The sequence below is a fragment of the Ranitomeya variabilis genome, chromosome 5, assembly GCF_051348905.1.
Source record: "Ranitomeya variabilis isolate aRanVar5 chromosome 5, aRanVar5.hap1, whole genome shotgun sequence".
Lineage (NCBI taxonomy): Eukaryota > Metazoa > Chordata > Amphibia > Anura > Dendrobatidae > Ranitomeya > Ranitomeya variabilis.
Genome location: NC_135236.1, coordinates 30091383 through 30109187, shown reverse-complemented (window position 1 = coordinate 30109187; position 17805 = coordinate 30091383). Strand labels below are relative to the sequence as shown.

Below are 17805 nucleotides of genomic sequence, written 5' to 3'. Positions count from 1 at the left end.
CGCTCCTTATATCGGGGTCTGTGGGGCGGATTGCTCCTTATATCGGGGTCTGTGGGGCGGATCGCTCCTTATATCGGGGTCTGTGGAGCGGATCGTTCTTTATTTTGGGGTCTGGAGCGGATCGCTCCTTATATCGGGGTCTGTGGGGCGGATCGCTCCTTATATCGGGGTCTGTGGAGCAGATCGCTCCTTATATCGGGGTCTGTGGAGCAGATCGCTCCTTATATCGGCGTCTGTGGAGCGGATCGCTCCTTATATCGGGGTCTGTGGGGTGGATTACTCTTTATATCGGGGTCTGTGGGGCGGATCACTCCTTATATCGGGGTCTGTGGAGCAGATCGCTCCTTATATCGGGGTCTGTGGAGCGGATCGCTCCTTATATCGTGGTCTGTGCGGCAGATCTCTCCTTATATCGGGGTCTGTGGGGCGGATCACTCCTTATATCGGGGTCTGTGGAGCGGATCACTCCTTATATCGGGGTCTGTGGGGCGGATCGCTCTTTATATCGGGGTCTGTGGGGCGGATCGCTCCTTATATCGGGGTCTGTGGGGCTGATCGCTCCTTATATTGGGGTCTGTGGAGCAGATCGCTCCTTATATCGGGGTCTGTGGGGCAGATCGCTCCTTATATCGGGGTCTGTGGGGCAGATCGCTCCTTATATCGGGGTCTGTGGGGTGGATCGCTCCTTATATCGGGGTCTGTGGGGTGGATCGCTCCTTATATCGGGGTCTGTGGGGCAGATCGCTCCTTATATCGGGGTCTGTGGGGTGGATCGCTCCTTATATCGGGGTCTGTGGGGTGGATCGCTCCTTATATCGGGGTCTGTGGAGCAGATCGCTCCTTATATCGGGGTCTGTGGGGCGGATCGCTCCTTATATCGGGGTCTGTGGGGCAGATCGCTCCTTATATCGGGGTCTGTGGGGCTGATCGCTCCTTATATCTGGGTCTGTGGGGCGGATCGCTCCTTATATCGGGGTCTGTGGGGCGGATCGCTCCTTATATTGGGGTCTGTGGGGCGGATCGCTCCTTATATCGGGGTCTGTGGGGTGGATCACTTTTTATATCGGGGTCTGTGGGGCGGATCACTCCTTATATCGGGGTCTGTGGAGCGGATCACTCCTTATATCGGGGTCTGTGGAGCAGATCGCTCCTTATATTGGGGTCTGTGGAGCAGATCGCTCCTTGTATCGGGGTCTGTGGGGCAGATCGCTCCTTATATCGGGGTCTGTGGAGCAGATCGCTCCTTATATTGGGGTCTGTGGGGCGGATCGCTCCTTATATCGGGGTCTGTGCGGCGGATCGCTCCTTATATCGGGGTCTGTGGGGCGGATTGCTCCTTATATCGGGGTCTGTGCGGCGGATCCCTCCTTATATCGGGGTCTGTGGGGCAGATCGCTCCTTATATCGGGGTCTGTGCGGCGGATCGCTCCTTATATCGGGGTCTGTGGGGCGGATCGCTCCTTATATCGGGGTCTGTGGGGCAGATCGCTCCTTATATCGGGGTCTGTGGGGCAGATCGCTCCTTATATCGGGGTCTGTGCGGCGGATCGCTCCTTATATCGGGGTCTGTGGGGCGGATCGCTCCTTATATCGGGGTCTGTGGGGCAGATCGCTCCTTATATCGGGGTCTGTGCGGCGGATCGCTCCTTATATCGGGGTCTGTGGGGCGGATCGCTCCTTATATCGGGGTCTGTGGGGCGGATCGCTCCTTATATCGGGGTCTGTGGGGCAGTTCGCTCCTTATATCGGGGTCTGTGCGGCAGATCGCTCCTTATATCGAGGTCTGTGCAGTGGATCCCTCCTTATACCGGGGATCCACTCTCGGGATCTGGTTGGCCTCCCTTGTCATTGCTCAGGCTGGCTGCTGCTCACCGGCGCCATCTAGTGGCTGCAGTTACTTATCAGCAGGAGCTTTTCCTCCCTCTGCTGTTCCCGTCCTCGCTCTGCAGTGGTGCATTGTGGGAAGAAGAAGCTCTTTCCCTCAGGCTGCTGCTCAGAGGACGGCCGCCATTTTGCTCTCCTGACACACGGCTGGTATGGAGGGTGATGTGCAGCTTGTCTGCAGCCCCCAGGCCCCTCTCCCCGTCCTTCCTGCTTTAGTTGGGGACATTTATCAGCCTGTATCGCAGGCCGGGGTCACAGGGATGGGAGAGACCCTGCTGGAAGCTGTGACACCCGAGGGGTCTCATCATTGATTACTGGCTGGTATCTGTAGTTCTCCAGTAAGGAGGAGCTCTGTGATGTGTCCCTATGACAACTCTGCAGGATACTGACCCTTGTACCAGGACCCTTCGCGCCCCCCTCTACTGTCTCCGGAGCAGAGACCATCAGTGTAAGATGAGGGGTCCGGGATCCTCACCCCCAGGTCAGGGGGCGATACGGCGCTATACTGTATGCGGGGGCGGTCAGGGGGCGATACGGCACTATACTGTATGCGGGGGCGGTCAGGGGGCGATACGGCGCTATACTGTATGCGGGGGCGGTCAGGAGGTGATACGGCGCTATACTGTATGCGGGGGCGGTCAGGGGGCGATACGGCACTATACTGTATGCGGTGGCGGTCAGGAGGTGATACGGCACTATACTGTTTGGGGGGCGGTCAGGGGGCGATACGGCACTATACTGTATGCGGGGGCGGTCAGGGGGCGATACGGCGCTATACTGTATGCGGGGGCGGTCAGGAGGTGATACGGCACTATACTGTTTGGGGGGCGGTCAGGGGGCGATACGGCACTATACTGTATGCGGGCGCGGTCAGGGGGGTGATAACAGTGCTGTAGCCCCAGCGCCCCCCAATAAGTGCCGTAGCCCCAGCGCCCCCCAATAACGGTGCCGTAGCCCCAGCGCCCCCCAATAACAGTGCTGTAGCCCCAGCACCCCCCAATAAGTGCTGTAGCCCCAGCGCCCCCCAATAACGGTGCCGTAGCCCCAGCGCCCCCCAATAACAGTGCTGTAGCCCCAGCACCCCCCAATAAGTGCTGTAGCCCCAGCGCCCCCCAATAACAGTGCTGTAGCCCCAGCACCCCCCAATAAGTGCCGTAGCCCCAGCGCCCCCCAATAACAGTGCTGTAGCCCCAGCATCCCCTGGATTATGACCGACGAACGTTTTGAAATCTGGCACGATGTGGGCAGTGGGTGCAGTTTTTCAGCGCATCCGCTGCCCAGTCTAAAGTCCGGGGAGGAGGGGGCGGAGTTTCGGCCGCGCAGGAGCAGTAGAAAATGGCGGACGCGACGTATGAAAAAACGTTAACTTGAACGTTTTTTTTCTACGACGTTTCGCCAAAACGACGCATCCAGTGCACGACGGACGTGTGGCCATACTTACCGCGACGGCGCAATACAAGTCTATGGGGAAAGAACGCATCCGGCGAGCACATTTGCAGGATCCGTTTTTTCCCCAAAACGACGGATTGCGACGTGCAGTGCACGACGCTAGTGTGAAAGAGGCCTAATTCTCCTTTATTTCAGGCTTTTACCTTTTTTCTGCATTAGTGGAAAACTGATAAAATCAAATATATAATAGAAACTCCTCAGCGCTGCGGCGTCCTCACTGAGTCCTGGTGTAAGAAACTGACTGTGTGGACGCGGCCTTAGGCTCTGTGCACACACTGCGGATTATACTATGGGAAACGGCATCCACAGTGCACATGCTGTGGAAAATAACGTGCGGAATCCGCAGCGAGGTCACACCTGCTCCATAATAGAAAAACCGCAGGAGTGGAATCCGCATAAAAACCGCGGTAAATCAGCAATAAGGCTACGTTCACACGATCCTTTTTTCTCTGCGGATTTTTCATGTCCTTTTTTGGAAAATCCGCAGTGAAAACCGCGGTGCTTTTTTTCTGCGGATTTGTGTCCTTTTTCTACTGCGGATTCCACTGCGGGTTTCCAACTGCAGTTTCCTATTGGTGCTGCTGGAAACCCGCAGCGGAATCCGCAGAAAGAATAGACATGGTACTTCTTTTTTCCGCAGGCAAATCCGCGCGGATTTTCCTGGGGAAAAAAGGATCTTCGGCACAGCGGGTTTTGTTTTCCATTGGGTTACATTGTACTGTAACCTACATGGAAAAAGGATGCAGAACCGCACCGTGTGAACGTAGCCTAAATCAAATCCACAGCCCTCACAGATACGTGAGCACATACCCTTACCAGTATGTCTGGCCGTAATCAGTGCAGGCTCGTTATCACCAGGCTGTAATCAGTGCAGGCTCGTTATCAGCTGGCTGTAATCAGTGCAGGCTCTTTATCACCAGGCTGTAATCAGCTCCTTAGCTGGGAGTCACCTGTCAGGTGTCATTAGGGCGGAGCCAGCAGGGGATGCTGTGATTGGCTGCTGGAGGTCTCCTGTACAACCTGCAGCAGCTGCTCCTTGTACTGAGGATTGTCTGCAGCGGTGTGTGTGAGCTGTGCACATTGTGGTACAGGAGACGTCTGCACTATGGAGGGGGCACATACTGACGTATACTCTCGTAGGTGAGACCCCAGTAACGTCTGTGCTCCCCCTTTCCGCAGGCTCCGCTGCTGTAGGACTGCGCTGCCGTCTCCTCTGACAACAGACTTTTCCTTCTCGCTGCTCTTTGCTTCCTGCCGGTGTCAGACCTGAGGACTGATGTAAACCCCTAAATATCGCCCCCCTGTGGCCGGACCGTGCGCTCTAATCACCGGGGTCTGTGGATTCTTCATCTCGGTGGGATCTGCTTTCCTGGTAAGAGTCTTTACTTTCTATGTTGCATTTCTCTAAGGCCGTGTTCACATGTTGCGTTTTTTTTAAGCCATTTTTAGCTTGGTTTTTGAGCAAAATCCTGAGAGAATTTAGTGCAAAAGGTAAAAAAAAAAAAAAATTTATACTTCAGCACAAGAGCAAAATGTGCCCTGACAAATGCAACAAAAACTAAGCAAAACCTGATTTTTTTTTTTTTTTTTATGCAAATTTCTTACTGCTAGAAAAGCAGGTTTTGCCTTTTATAAAAAAAATAAAATAAAAATGCATAAAACAAAAAATAATAAAATGCATTAAAGTGTCAACATAGCCCTAGGAAGCTAAAAAACAAAATGCCGTAGAGACTTGTGCACACTGAGCCGTGAGGGTGGGCCCATACACCTGGAGGGGTCACACTGTACTGTATGCTGGGGGCGGTCAGGGTGGGCCCATACACCTGGAGGTGTCACACTGTACTGTATGCGGGGGCGGTTAGGGTGGGCCCATACACCTGGAGGGGTCACACTGTACTGTATGCAGGGGGCGGTCAGGGTGGGCCCGTACACCTGGAGGTGTCACACTGTACTGTATGCGTGGGCAGTCAGGGTGGGCCCGTACACCTGGAGGGGTCTCACTGTACTGTATGCGGGGGCGGTTAGGGTGGGCGCATACACCTGGAGGGGTCACACTGTACTGTATGCGGGGGGCGGTCAGGGTGGGCCCATACACCTGGAGGGGTCACACTGTACTGTATGCGGGGGGCGGTCAGGGTGGGCCCGTACACCTGGAGGGGTCACACTGTACTGTATGCGGGGGGCGGTCAGGGTGGGCCCATACACCTGGAGGGGTCACACTGTACTGTATGCGGGGGGCGGTCAGGGTGGGCCCGTACACCTGGAGGGGTCACATTGTACTGTATGCGGGGGCGGTCAGGGTGGGCCTATACACCAGGAGGTGTCACACTGTACTGTATGCGGGGGGCGGTCAGGGTAGGTCCATACACCTGGAGGTGTCACACTGTACTGTATGCGGGGGCGGTCAGGGTAGGTCCATACACCTGGAGGTGTCACACTGTACTGTATGCGGGGGGCGGTCAGGGTAGGTCCATACACCTGGAGGGGCCACACTGTACTGTATGCGGGGGGCGGTCAGGGTAGGTCCATACACCTGGAGGTGTCACACTGTACTGTATGCGGGGGTGTCAGGGTGGGCCCGTACACCTGGAGGGGCCACACTGTACTGTATGCGGGGGGGCGGTCAGGGTGGGCCCGTACACCTGGAGGGGCCACACTGTACTGTATGCGGGGGCGGTTAGGGTGGGCCCGTACACCTGGAGGGGTCACACTGTGCAGCACAGATGGACCCTGCAGTCATTGTACATCGCTGCTGCCGGAGACCATGCTGACAGTTTCCCTCTATAGTGAATGGTTACTGATCCCTCTGTAACATTAATCACTAGTAATTAGCAGTTATGGGGTCTCTCCCTTTGATGTTGTCTCCGGCGCTGACCCCACATCTTTCCCGGCACGTCACCTGATTTGAACAGCTGACATGTGCCCTTAACAGCCGCGGGTGGAATCGCGATCCATGCCCGGCTGTTAATCCGTTAAACTCCGCTGTCCGTCCTGTGGTTGTCATTGCTGGATTACTATGAGCGCCCCCGGTGGTCCGCACTCATAGGAAGGGGTCATTTCTGCTACACAGGTGACCTGATCATTGCCTGTATGTAGCAGAGGCGACCGGACAGCTGCAGCTTCTAGTCTTACATGGACACTATTGAAGCATGCAAAAAGTTAAACTTTTTTTTTTAAAGGTTATTGCAATAACAGGTAATCAAAAGATTGTATCTGCACCAAAATGGTATCATTAAAACCGACAGCTCGGCGCACAAAAAATAAGCCCTCACCGGATCCCAGATCACAAAAAATGGAGACGCTACGAGTCTCGGAAAATGGCGGAATTTTTTTCTAACCACTTTTTTTTTTTTTTTTTTGTTTTAAAATAAAAAAAATAATAAAACCTAGACATGTTTGGTATCTACGTCCTCGCAATGACCTGGAGAATCATAATGGCAAATCAGTTTTAGCATTTGGTGTAAACAGTAAAAAAAAAAAAAATCCAAAAAAATGTTGTGGAATTGCAGTTTTTTTTGCCATTTTCCCGCACTTGGAATTTTTTTTGAGTACATGATATGGTAAAACCAGTGGTGCTGTTCAAAAGTACAACTTGTCCAGCGAATAACAAGCCCTCACATGGCCATATTAACGGAATAATACAAGTTATGGCTCTGGGAGGAAGGGGAGCGAAAAACAAAAATGCAAAAACTGCTGCGACCTGAAGGGGTTAATGCAAATCCTCATCCTCTTCTGGGGAATGTGCATCGTTCAGATGATTGGACTACAACCCCCATTATATGATATCTGGATGTCTCCCAGTGTATGTAATGGATTCTCTTTATTTTCAGATTCTGGTCGTCTGTAGCGGAGAATCCCGAGACATCACTGATGTGCAAGAAGCTGCTTCTATATACTGCCCCCTGGTGGCCGGTGTCCTGGAGCACATGTAAGGACTGGAGGAGATCGCTGATGGTCTATATACTGCCCCCTGGTGGCCGGTGTCCTGGAGCACATGTAAGGACTGGTGGAGATCACTGATGGTCTATATACTGCCCCCTGGTGGCCGGTGTCCTGGAGCACATGTAAGGACTGGTGGAGATCACTGATGGTCTATATACTGCCCCCTGGTGGCCGGTGTCCTGGAGCACATGTAAGGACTGGTGGAGATCACTGATGGTCTATATACTGCCCCCTGGTGGCCGGTGTCCTGGAGCCCATGTAAGGACTGGTGGAGATCACTGATGATCTATATACTGCCCCCTGGTGGCCGGTGTCCTGGAGCACATGTAAGGACTGGTGGAGGTCGCTGATGAGTCTTGATCTTGCCTGTGATCTGTAGTTATAATGGGTTTTCTTATTTGTAGGGTTTCTGCTGATGGTTCCCGCTGAGGATTCTTCCTGCTTTGTGGTTCAGATCGCGCTGATTTCCCGCCCAATATACCGCTGCAGTAAGGTGAGTGAGAATGTATGTACTTGTCCTGGATTGGTCTATGGGAAGGGTCTTCATTACCCACCAGGGTTCTCACGTTGATGAGCTATCCTGTGTATTAGTAGTTTAGCCCCTTAATCTGCTTGTTCCTCACGCTTCCCTGTCTCGGATGGGAACATGAGGCATCGGCAGGACCATATGTTCTCCGTGTTCTCCAAAATGCTTCAGGTTTGGATCAGACTTGATCTGTTTCTACAGTTACTGATGACCCTTGGAGGTTACGTGGTCATTTGGGTCCTTCTCTTATCTCTGGGTAGTGACATTGTCTAGGAAAGTTCCAAATACTGACTCGTTCCTATTGTCCGGCCATAGTACCCCGTCCTCCATGGTTCTGTAGGTCTGTGGTCACTAGATGTTTGGGAGGACTGTGCAACCATTTTATCCGTTGTCGTTGTGTAACCGGCTTTGTCTCTGATTTCAGGGTCTCCGTCTTCTCCATCACATGGATCCATCCTGCTGAGAAGAACCAGAGACCTCAGGCCTCCAGTGACCGAGTGATGCTCCACTGTCCGGTGACTTTAGTCTCCTTTATCTAGTATAGAAGTTGCCGATGGCTTTCTGGGGTAAATCATTCCGCCCTGAAGGTTCAACACGGATTGTACGAGCCTCTCGCTGTGAGGTCAGAGGTGAAGTTGAGCGTTGGGTCTGAGACATTTCGTCTCTTTAGTTGTCTTTGTTAAATGCTGATTAAGACTCTGTTCTAAGTTACTGAAAGAAGCAGATTGTCGAGCGGCCGTAAAGAGCGGGCCCCGGCCATAAAGAGCGGGCCCCGGCCATAAAGAGCGGGCCCCAGATATGAAGAGCGGGCCCCGGCCATAGAGTGAGCTCCTGTCAATGGTTTTATGTCGCTTATGATCTCAGCTCAAACACCATTTTCATGACTAGGTTGTGAGGAATGTCTGAGCAGGTCTGTATGAGGGTCCTCATCTAGTCCCCAAGACCCTCGCTCAGTTCTGACATATTAGGGTTACCAGAGTGGATAGTCTGGTTGGAGGTGCCCACCATGGTGGACCTTCTACATAATATTCCACATGCAGAACATTGGAGGTCGTTGTCCTCCTTTGGGGAGCAACTTTTTTTTGTTTGAAAGGGCCAAAAATTCATATTTTATTAATATTTTGCCATATGGTTTCTTTACACATTTTGCACCTTTTTGATTTGCTGCTCTTTTTACTGATTTGATCTCTGATCATAAATGAGCTGTAGGGAACTCTACAAAAGATGGTTACAAAGTCTTCTGTTACTCAATCTGGACTCGCTGATGGATTGTCGGATAACTCATTCTGCCGCCAGCAATAAACACTGCATCATGGACTATCTGGGTAAGTTCACACACCAGGCGGGTTTTTTCTACCACAAAACCTGATCTCATGGCAGGAAAGAAGCTGCAGAGAAAAAGCATGTTTTCCTTGCTTTTTTTAGATGTTTTTGCTGCATTTTTTTTTGTGCCTTTTTTGCGGCGGGTTTTGCATGGTAGATTTGTATTTTGTGCATGCTCATAAAGATTAGTGTTCAAAAATGTCCTATTCCATAGAATCAGGTTTTGGCACAAAAAAATGTAGCATTTTTTCACCACCCATTCAAGTCAATGGGTGAAAATCGCTCCGTGAGATGCTCTGTTCAAAAAACCATGCAAAGCGCAAAATACTGATGACAGAAATCCAATGTGTGAGATTTCTGAGATCTCATAGGCTTTGCTGGTGCTGTAAAGCGCGGCTTAAAATTTGCCTAAAAAAGCTGCAAAGAAACGCCCAGTGTGAACTTACCCTCATAGTTTAATGGTGCAAACTTTAAGGGTGGGAAAATGAACCCCAAATATTGGTAAAACGTTTGACTTTACAAGTGTTATTTCCTTAAAAATCATAATTACTCGCCGTAGATTCCCTTAGGCTGCGGCTTTATCCAGCGTATTGTGTGCGTCCCACAGTGGCCTCCTGTAGGAAGAAGCCGTGGCCTCTATCGCCACTGCCCCGATGTGAGACGTTACTTGTGCACCAGGAGCTCTTCCTGCATATATTAGTAAAGACCAGACGTACGGGGCTATCAGATGCTTCCTATCGGGGACGTCCAGACTCCTTTTACTCACTAGTAATAAAATGCCCATCTCGTGCTGTAACAGTAGAGAATCCCGCTCTATGATGAGCCCATCTATCCTCCTCCATAATACATGGCCATTTATGCCTCTTATAGACCTAAATTTATTGTTACTGAACTACCGATCTGTATGGAAGTGTCATCCGTATCGCTCTTCTGCCTGGTGCTAGTTACAGGACACAGTGTGCTGGAGACATGGGAGTAGCTATAGTGGGAGAAGGACACCCGGAGCCTCGGTGGGGCCCAGAAGCTCCCGCTGGCTCACATAGGACCCATGTTCCTTGTTTGGGGCCTTGTTGGTCACTTAGCGCTGAGGCCCGTGAGCTTCTTGTTCAGCCGCAGTCTAGAAGTCAGATGTGTCTCATGGTGGATGGAGACGTCCGGGATCTGATTGCAGGACGGTTGTGATATTTGTAATTCTGAGAATACGGACTACTTGTCAGTGTCAGGCTTAGGCTATGTGCACACATTGCGGTTTTTTTAACGCATTTTTTTCCTTTGTTTTTTTCGCTGTGGAAACACTTAAACGCTTACCAAACGCATCACATTATTTTTAATGGAATTCCGCATTGTCGTGAGAAAAAGCAAAAAAAAAAAAACCCGCAGCATGTTCATTAATTTTGGTGGTTTTTGCCACTATATAATTGTATTGGGATGCTCCGGATAAAAATGTGAAGAAAAACACAAGCGGATTTCCTGTGAAGGGAGTCCAGTTTTGATAAGGAAAATTCTGTCTACAATCTGCAGAGTGGGCACATAGCCGTACACTAGTGAGGACCCCAGGGCGGAGGCTTCGTCCTCTGGGGGGATTTGGTCTGTAGAGGATCGTTTTCTGTATTGTCCCCTCTATATGTATGTAGTGACCGGCCTTCTGGACCTGATGTATATTATTCTCCTGATTACTCCCCACAGTTATACCCCTTAGGTCACCTCTATACTTCCATCACTAATAGTACTGGTATTACAGATACAGAACTTGTCCTGTACTGATCACTCCGCGGCCCGGTCTCCTTGGGGGTGAAGTAGTGATGGCGGACACTGTGGAGTCACTGGCTCCAGCTTTCCCCTTCTCCTTGTGTTGCACCATATTGTATTCTTGGGCCCAGTTGTGGGGTGATGGGTACAGGACACATGACGCAGTGTTTTACTTACTACATTACTTGACACAAGGACATGATGTCGTCTATATATCTTCCCCAGATTCCAATCTGTCATGTCTATAATTTATGAACCCCACCGCAGATGATTAGTGTAACTGGGAGCATTAGAGGGTCCCCCTGAAGTGCCCTGAGCTGGTGGTACCACGTCTGGTTGACCAGGAGGTAACTGTAATTGTGTAACACCACAGGAATGACCCTGAAGTGTCCAGGGTAAGGCTTCCTTCACCGCTCATCATCTGGGTGGGTCTGGTGTACATAAGTATCCCCCTCACCAGCCTTCTGCCTGTCTGCACAGCATCTTATGGGGGGCCTGGGTAAGGGATGAGGTCTATGGCCCTTCCCCACTTTAGCAGCATTATGTCTGGCCGCTCTGCAGGTTTGTGCAGTGTATAGAGCAGATGATGCCAAGGCTTATGAGACCATGTATCTGTGATCTATGACATCTGGTAATGGAGGTCCTGTGTAAGGGTCACACGGTTCAGTGCATGTTTGTCCATGGATCTGATGACGCCTGTGTACAGTATGGAGCCTGGCTTCTATGTTCATGGACGGCTCACACGTCGCCTCCTCAGCCCCTCTCTTCTCTAGCTGACTTGGGCCCCACAGCTCACAGCTCTGCTTCTGGCTTCCAGTTGTAACTAAGAAATAACTAAAGACAGAAAATATTAATGATTAAATACCGTAAATGAAAATATCTGTACTTGGTTAACATATTTTTTATAAAAAAAAAAAAAAAAATGCAAACTCCATCCTGCCACTCCACGGTGACTGTAATTGGGATGGTCCTAACTCTAATGCTAAAAACCGTAAAGTTTGTCAGGTGACATGTGTAGATAAGGGCTGAGACGGACTGGACCCAGCTAGTGGAGGGGACAACAATATAAAGTCCAGCTCAAGGAAAGGCGGCTGCACCTTTATATGTACATGATGGCAACACTAAAAACCCCATAAGTAGAAACTGGGATGTAAACTGGTGTGTAAGCCCTGGTTCACACTGGCCACTGAACAGAAAAAAACAAAGACAGTAACATCATGATTATGGCTTCACTACTAAATACTGTAAGCGGCAAATCGCTCTTCTCATCTGCTGGGCCGGCTAACGGTTACAGGGGTTGTCCAGGCTGGGGTACAAGTCTGCAGTCACTCTGTGCTCACTGTGGGGATTTTGCACATTTCTGGCCACATTCTGACTAGACGTGTCTGTTCTCCCTCAATACACTAGTATGGAGCACGTCTAGTCTGCATGTGACCGCATGTAAACTGTGTTCTTACAATCACACGCCCACATGTTACCTGCATCGGAGAATCCTGACAGCGTGCAGTCTGCGTCCTGTGCGTATCCACAAGTCTGCAGGCAATCTCCAAGCCTGGCCAACCCCTCTACCTCTCCTGTGCCCTGCATCTCTGCCCTGCACTTGTATCAAGATAGTAAGAACTGCATGAAACATCATATAAAAATGCAGCAATACAACTTCAGGGGGTTTCTTCTTCTTCTGCCGTTGTCTTATACATGCACCGCCTCCATCTTATTAAAGGGAAAGTGACTCCATCCCCAGCCTGTGTAGTTACAATCCTACATTTTATAAGGCCATGACAATATTTAAAGGGGTAATCTGGGACTTTGTGAGCACACGTGATTCAGGTGCCTCTGATGACGTCACATCCACAGAGCAGCGACTTCTTTTCCTCTCCGCTCTGGTGACGGGGCGAGACTGCTGACGTCATTCTGATAGGTAGCGGGATCCCGCTGTCAATGTGCCCAATAACATTGTAGGCATTTATCCTGGGAGAGGCAGGTCTGATACATACTTGGTTTAGGGTTCTTATCAGAGGTCACCTTGCCGTGGCTGGTGGCGCAGACTGTCCCATTCATGTGAGCCCAAGTGTGGTCATTTATATCAGTATATGAAGCAGCCATGGCCGCCTAACCTGTTCTCCCTTCACACATGCTGCTCAGGTGTTTGATTATTACTGAAGATGAGATGACATTGTGATATAACTTATGAAATTGATGCTGATGTTGTGCGCGGTACCGGGGGTTGGGGGGGCTGGTGCTGTACCGTGCATGGTAACGGGGGGGCTGGTGCTGTACTGTGCACGGTAACGGAGGTGGGGGGGCTGATGTAAGACTTGATCATGAAAGATTTCCCAGTGACATTACTCACAAATGTTTTAGTTTGTGACGCAGATTCACAGCTTGCGCAGCCACCACACTTGCGGCGTCCCTTAACATTGGAGACCATCCAGATTTTATCTATCGGTGGAATACAGTGGCTGTGCACCATCTATCATTCAGTGACCTTCCTTTCCGATATGTAATGGTTTGAGCAGATTTCACCAGTTTGCTTATATCTTCATCCACTTACAGAATGGGCCAGTGTTTAGTCGGAATGTTTCTTATTTGATAAGCCCGATTGGTGTATGTAGTAATAAATCTGCGCGTGTTGTCACTGATGTTAGTCTTAGGTCTGGGATTTTACAGACTAGAGCGCTCCATGGCCCTAGTTTCTCTATATGCTGGTGCAAGGACATTCTCGGGATATCCCCTCTCCACAAATCTGTAGCCCAAATCCGCCGCCTGCATTTCTAAATCGTCGTCATCTGAACAGCTCTGATGTAAACGCATATATTGACCCTTTGGAATTCCTTTCCTTAATGGTACTGGGTGATTGCTTTCCCACCTAAGCAACGAATTGGTGGTGGTGGTCTTCCTGTATGTAGTAGTCACCAGGCCACAATCTATTTTCCTCAATCAAAAGATCTAGAAATGGGAGTTGCTTATCTCGTATGTAAAATAAAGATTAAGGTCATTAACGCTCAGATTGTCCACAAATCCTTTAAATTGGGTTGCATCCCCTTTCCATATAATCAAAATGTCGTCTATAAAACACGTCCACAATAAGACCGTCTCGCTACCATCCACAGGAATAACATAGTAACATAGTTATTAAAGGGAAGGTGCCACCAGTTTTCTTGTAGTTTGTTTTTTGTGAAATTAACCTTAAAATAGTAAATAAAATGTATTAATGCAATGTTTGCACTGTTTGCAAACATTTCTATATGAAAAATATTATATATTTTCTTACAAATATATATATTGACCACTAGGGGGACCATTTTCCGTTTTAGACCCCAAGCAGCTATAGTAAGACTTACCAGCTTTACTGTTAGCTGGAAAATGTGGGCAGTACCTGCTGACATCAGCATTTCCCTCCCCTTTTGGGTGGTCTAATATCCCTGGGGCAGAATGAAGAGCAGCATCACAGGGCAGAGCCATTTTGTGTGTGACTGCCCTGTGATCTGCTATCCCCAGCAGTTTATAGTTTATGTGGTGTGTATGGAGCAGCATTGTCTGAGCAGAGCTGTCTGTGACTCATCCCTCAGTAAGATAAGAAGCTCCAGGTCTGCAGTGAATGGCCAGGCATTGTGGAGGGAGGGGAGAGATACATTGTGTCAGGTGTCACCTCTCTCTGCAGGCTGTGAATGCAGCTTAATGGAGCTCCTGTGATAGAGAGTAAGTGGAGCTGGGCAGAGAGCACTGGGCTATAATAATATGGCAGCTAGTCACACCTACAGCAGTGAGTTGTGCAGCCCACAGAGGCGTGCCCAGCTCACTGCTAACACCTCTCCAATGTTAAAGATAGGGTCAGCGCCGGTCTATTGTCTCCTATGTCCATGGGGTGCTGTAAAATGACAGTTAGTGCCCTGCTACTGCTGCAAAACCAAGATGTCAGCCCCCAGTTCCTTCTTTAAACACATATAACACACGAAATCTGTTTCACATGCATTTAAAACTTGGTTATAGCAGCATGTTATGCTACATTACAGTGATTTATTAATAATCTACAATCGCGGTACCTTACCTTTAAGGTTGAAGGAAGACTGTAAGTCCATCTAGTTCAACCCATAGCCTAACCTAACATGCCCTAACATGTTGATCCAGAGGAAGGCAAAAAACCCATGTGGCAAAGAGTAAGCTCCACATTGGGGAAAAAAATTCCTTCCCGACTCCACATACGGCAATCAGACTAGTTCTCTGGATCAACGCCCTATCAAGGAATCTAGTGTATATACCCTGTAACATTATACTTTTCCAGAAAGGTGCAGAAGAGATGTGGAAACCACAAAGAGAACGACCAAAACGGAATAGCTATAATAAACTCTTTATTAGATACAAATATATTAAAAAATATTTGGACAAAGATGGAGCACAAGTGGGGAAATGGTACAGGTAATGATGCAGATACTGCCGTGTAAATACAAGACGTGCAGGCCCAACACTGGCTCTCTAAAGCATGTATCTATAAAATATTGGTATATAGAACACCCATATATCAGAGTGGCTGATATGTACGTTGTACAGAAACACTAGATTATTCTGATCAGTGTACCCTAGGACACACAGCTAGATAATAGAGCCCTCGCCATTGGATTGACTGCTGCACAAGTGTATACAAAACCAGAGGAACCGGTTAACTAGTGTCCAGGGTTATTGCCAGAGTCCGCACTAGTGGAGCACTAAGCCAACTGTGCTAATCACTAGGGTTGAGCGACCTTTAGTTTCTTAGGGTCGGGTTTTGTGAAACCCGACTGTCTTAAAAGTCGAGTCGAGTGAAATCGGCCGACCACCGTTCAAATTCGGGGATCGGCCGAAACCCAATGAAGAAATTATTATTATTTTTTTTTAACCCGCTCCCGCACATCGCTGTAATGCACGCGCAAAAAATGCCGGTAGTTGTGTACGCCCCCTAACACCTATGTCATCACTCTAAATGGCGCTAAACGCGTCATACGAAACGCGACTTTTGCGCCAAGTTCGCGTACCGCGTGGCCAACCCCACACAGGGATCGGGTCGGGTTTCATGAGACGCTGACTTTGCCAAAAGTCGGCAACTTATGAAAATGAACGATCCGTTTCGCTCAACCCTACTAATCACAAATAAATACCAGCCATCACTGGAACTGCTTATCCCAGCACCAGGAGAGACACAAAAAGTGGCACATATTCAACCTATATAACAGACAGACCACGCTGTCTTGGTCCATATTACCTGGTCCTGGGCGATTGGCAGATGTATGCCAGGTGCACGGCCAGCACGTCTACCCGACGCGCGTTTCGGAGCGGGGCTCCTTCGTCAGGGGGCGTGTCAGAAGGCGAGTGTGCCGAGGTTTAAATATGTTCCCACCAATATCGGCAGCGGCGTCCACCGGAAGTGACGCAAGCGTCACCGGGGCAACTCCCGACTCATAGCGGCGGCGACGTCATGCAAGGGCGCCGCCAAAGTCATGGCAACTGCCTGAGCATAGAGACGCCGCAAGCCGCTGGGAGCAACAGTGCCCAGCGCGTATGCGTACAGGCGGCGCCACAGCGGGTAAAGGATCACAGCTATGGTGGTTATAGCCTCTATATATTGCGAGTTGGGACAGACTAACCGGGAAACCCCAGAGGGAGGTAACAATCGCTGATTGTAGTGTCATATAACATGTGTATATTTAACCAGGCCGGACGCAACTGTCTCACTTACTAGAACATGTATAACACCCCTAAAATACAGCGCTAACCCTAATTTTACCATACAACAGGCAATACATATAAAACCACCAGCACACCATCCTTAACATACAGTTGATACCCATGCCTAACAGATGCCATATCACCGTATCTAAGAATGCAAATACGAATATACATATAGTGTCATCTACAAAATATAATACAATACAATTGTGCCAAAATAAAGAAAGAAAAGAAAAAGAAAGACAACATATATATAACCACCGACAAAATGAAGGCCCATATGGTGGAATTCAATGGTTATTCTCCAGAAATCATCTTGTCTGGAACTTCATAGGGTGGACGGGATATAGCTTGGGTCCAATCAGAAAATCATCTGACATATCCAGAAATTTAATGAATCTAAAAAGTTAAAAACAAAAAACACGGGTGTACCCGATCATAAACCAAACCACCTCCTGTGCCGCTCTCAAGATCACAGGAACGACGCAAAACTGATGGTCTCGTTAAGTCCATGGGGATGGATGCTATTTAGCGTCTAAATCCATCGAGTCTCAAGCTGTGCCAGCCGCTGCGAGATGTTACCTCCCATTATACTAGTTTCAATCATGTCAATACCCTTGACATACAGGACACTGCTGTCAGTTGTGATGTGATTTAAAATGTCGGGGTATCGTTTTAAGTAGTTGATTGTCCATTTCCTGTGCAGCTGCTTCAATCCCCCGAACATTCTTTCACTTTCATTTTCAATTGCCGCGTTGTCAACCCTACATAAATCAAGGGACATGGGCAGGATGCATAGTATATAACATTCCTGGACGTGCATGTTATAAATGTCTTAATTCTGAAGCTTTTGTGTCCTGTAGAGTCCACAAACGTATCTTCTCTCACGATGTTTCTACAGGCTATACACTTGCCACAGGAACGACAGCCACCTCTTGGTCTATTGTTGGGATCATTTAAGAATGTCCTAGTTGGATTCCCTATATAGTGGCTGCGTACCAAGTGGTCACGGATGTTCCTTGCCCTGCAATACGTACTCATGGGCCGATTGGGTACAAGTTTAGCTAGAGTTGGATCCGTTTTAAGGATAGGCCAAGCTCGCTCCAAGACAGTACGAATTGCCCCTGCCCGTGAATTAAAGTTGGTCACAAACCTGATGACATTAGATCTGTCACCCCTTTCTTGATTCCCATAGAGCAGTGTGTCCCTATTGCTATGCTTTGCACGTAGGT

The 17805-nt window shown here is 49.2% G+C and overlaps 1 long non-coding RNA gene across 2 annotated transcripts; it reads left to right on the top strand.

Annotated features, from left to right (window-relative positions):
* Positions 1-1925: 1925 nt before the first annotated feature.
* Positions 1926-11750, top strand: LOC143774226 (uncharacterized). Of its 2 annotated transcripts, none has more exons than XR_013215497.1 (5): positions 1926-2034; positions 4513-4705; positions 7164-7601; positions 7680-7768; positions 8226-11750. It is a non-coding gene; the product is annotated as an uncharacterized LOC143774226 (long non-coding RNA). The 2 variants fall into 2 exon arrangements; XR_013215498.1 differs by lacking the exon at positions 1926-2034 and adding an exon at positions 4372-4418 and having other exon boundaries at positions 8226-10477.
* The last annotated feature ends 6055 nt before the right edge of the window (positions 11751-17805 follow it).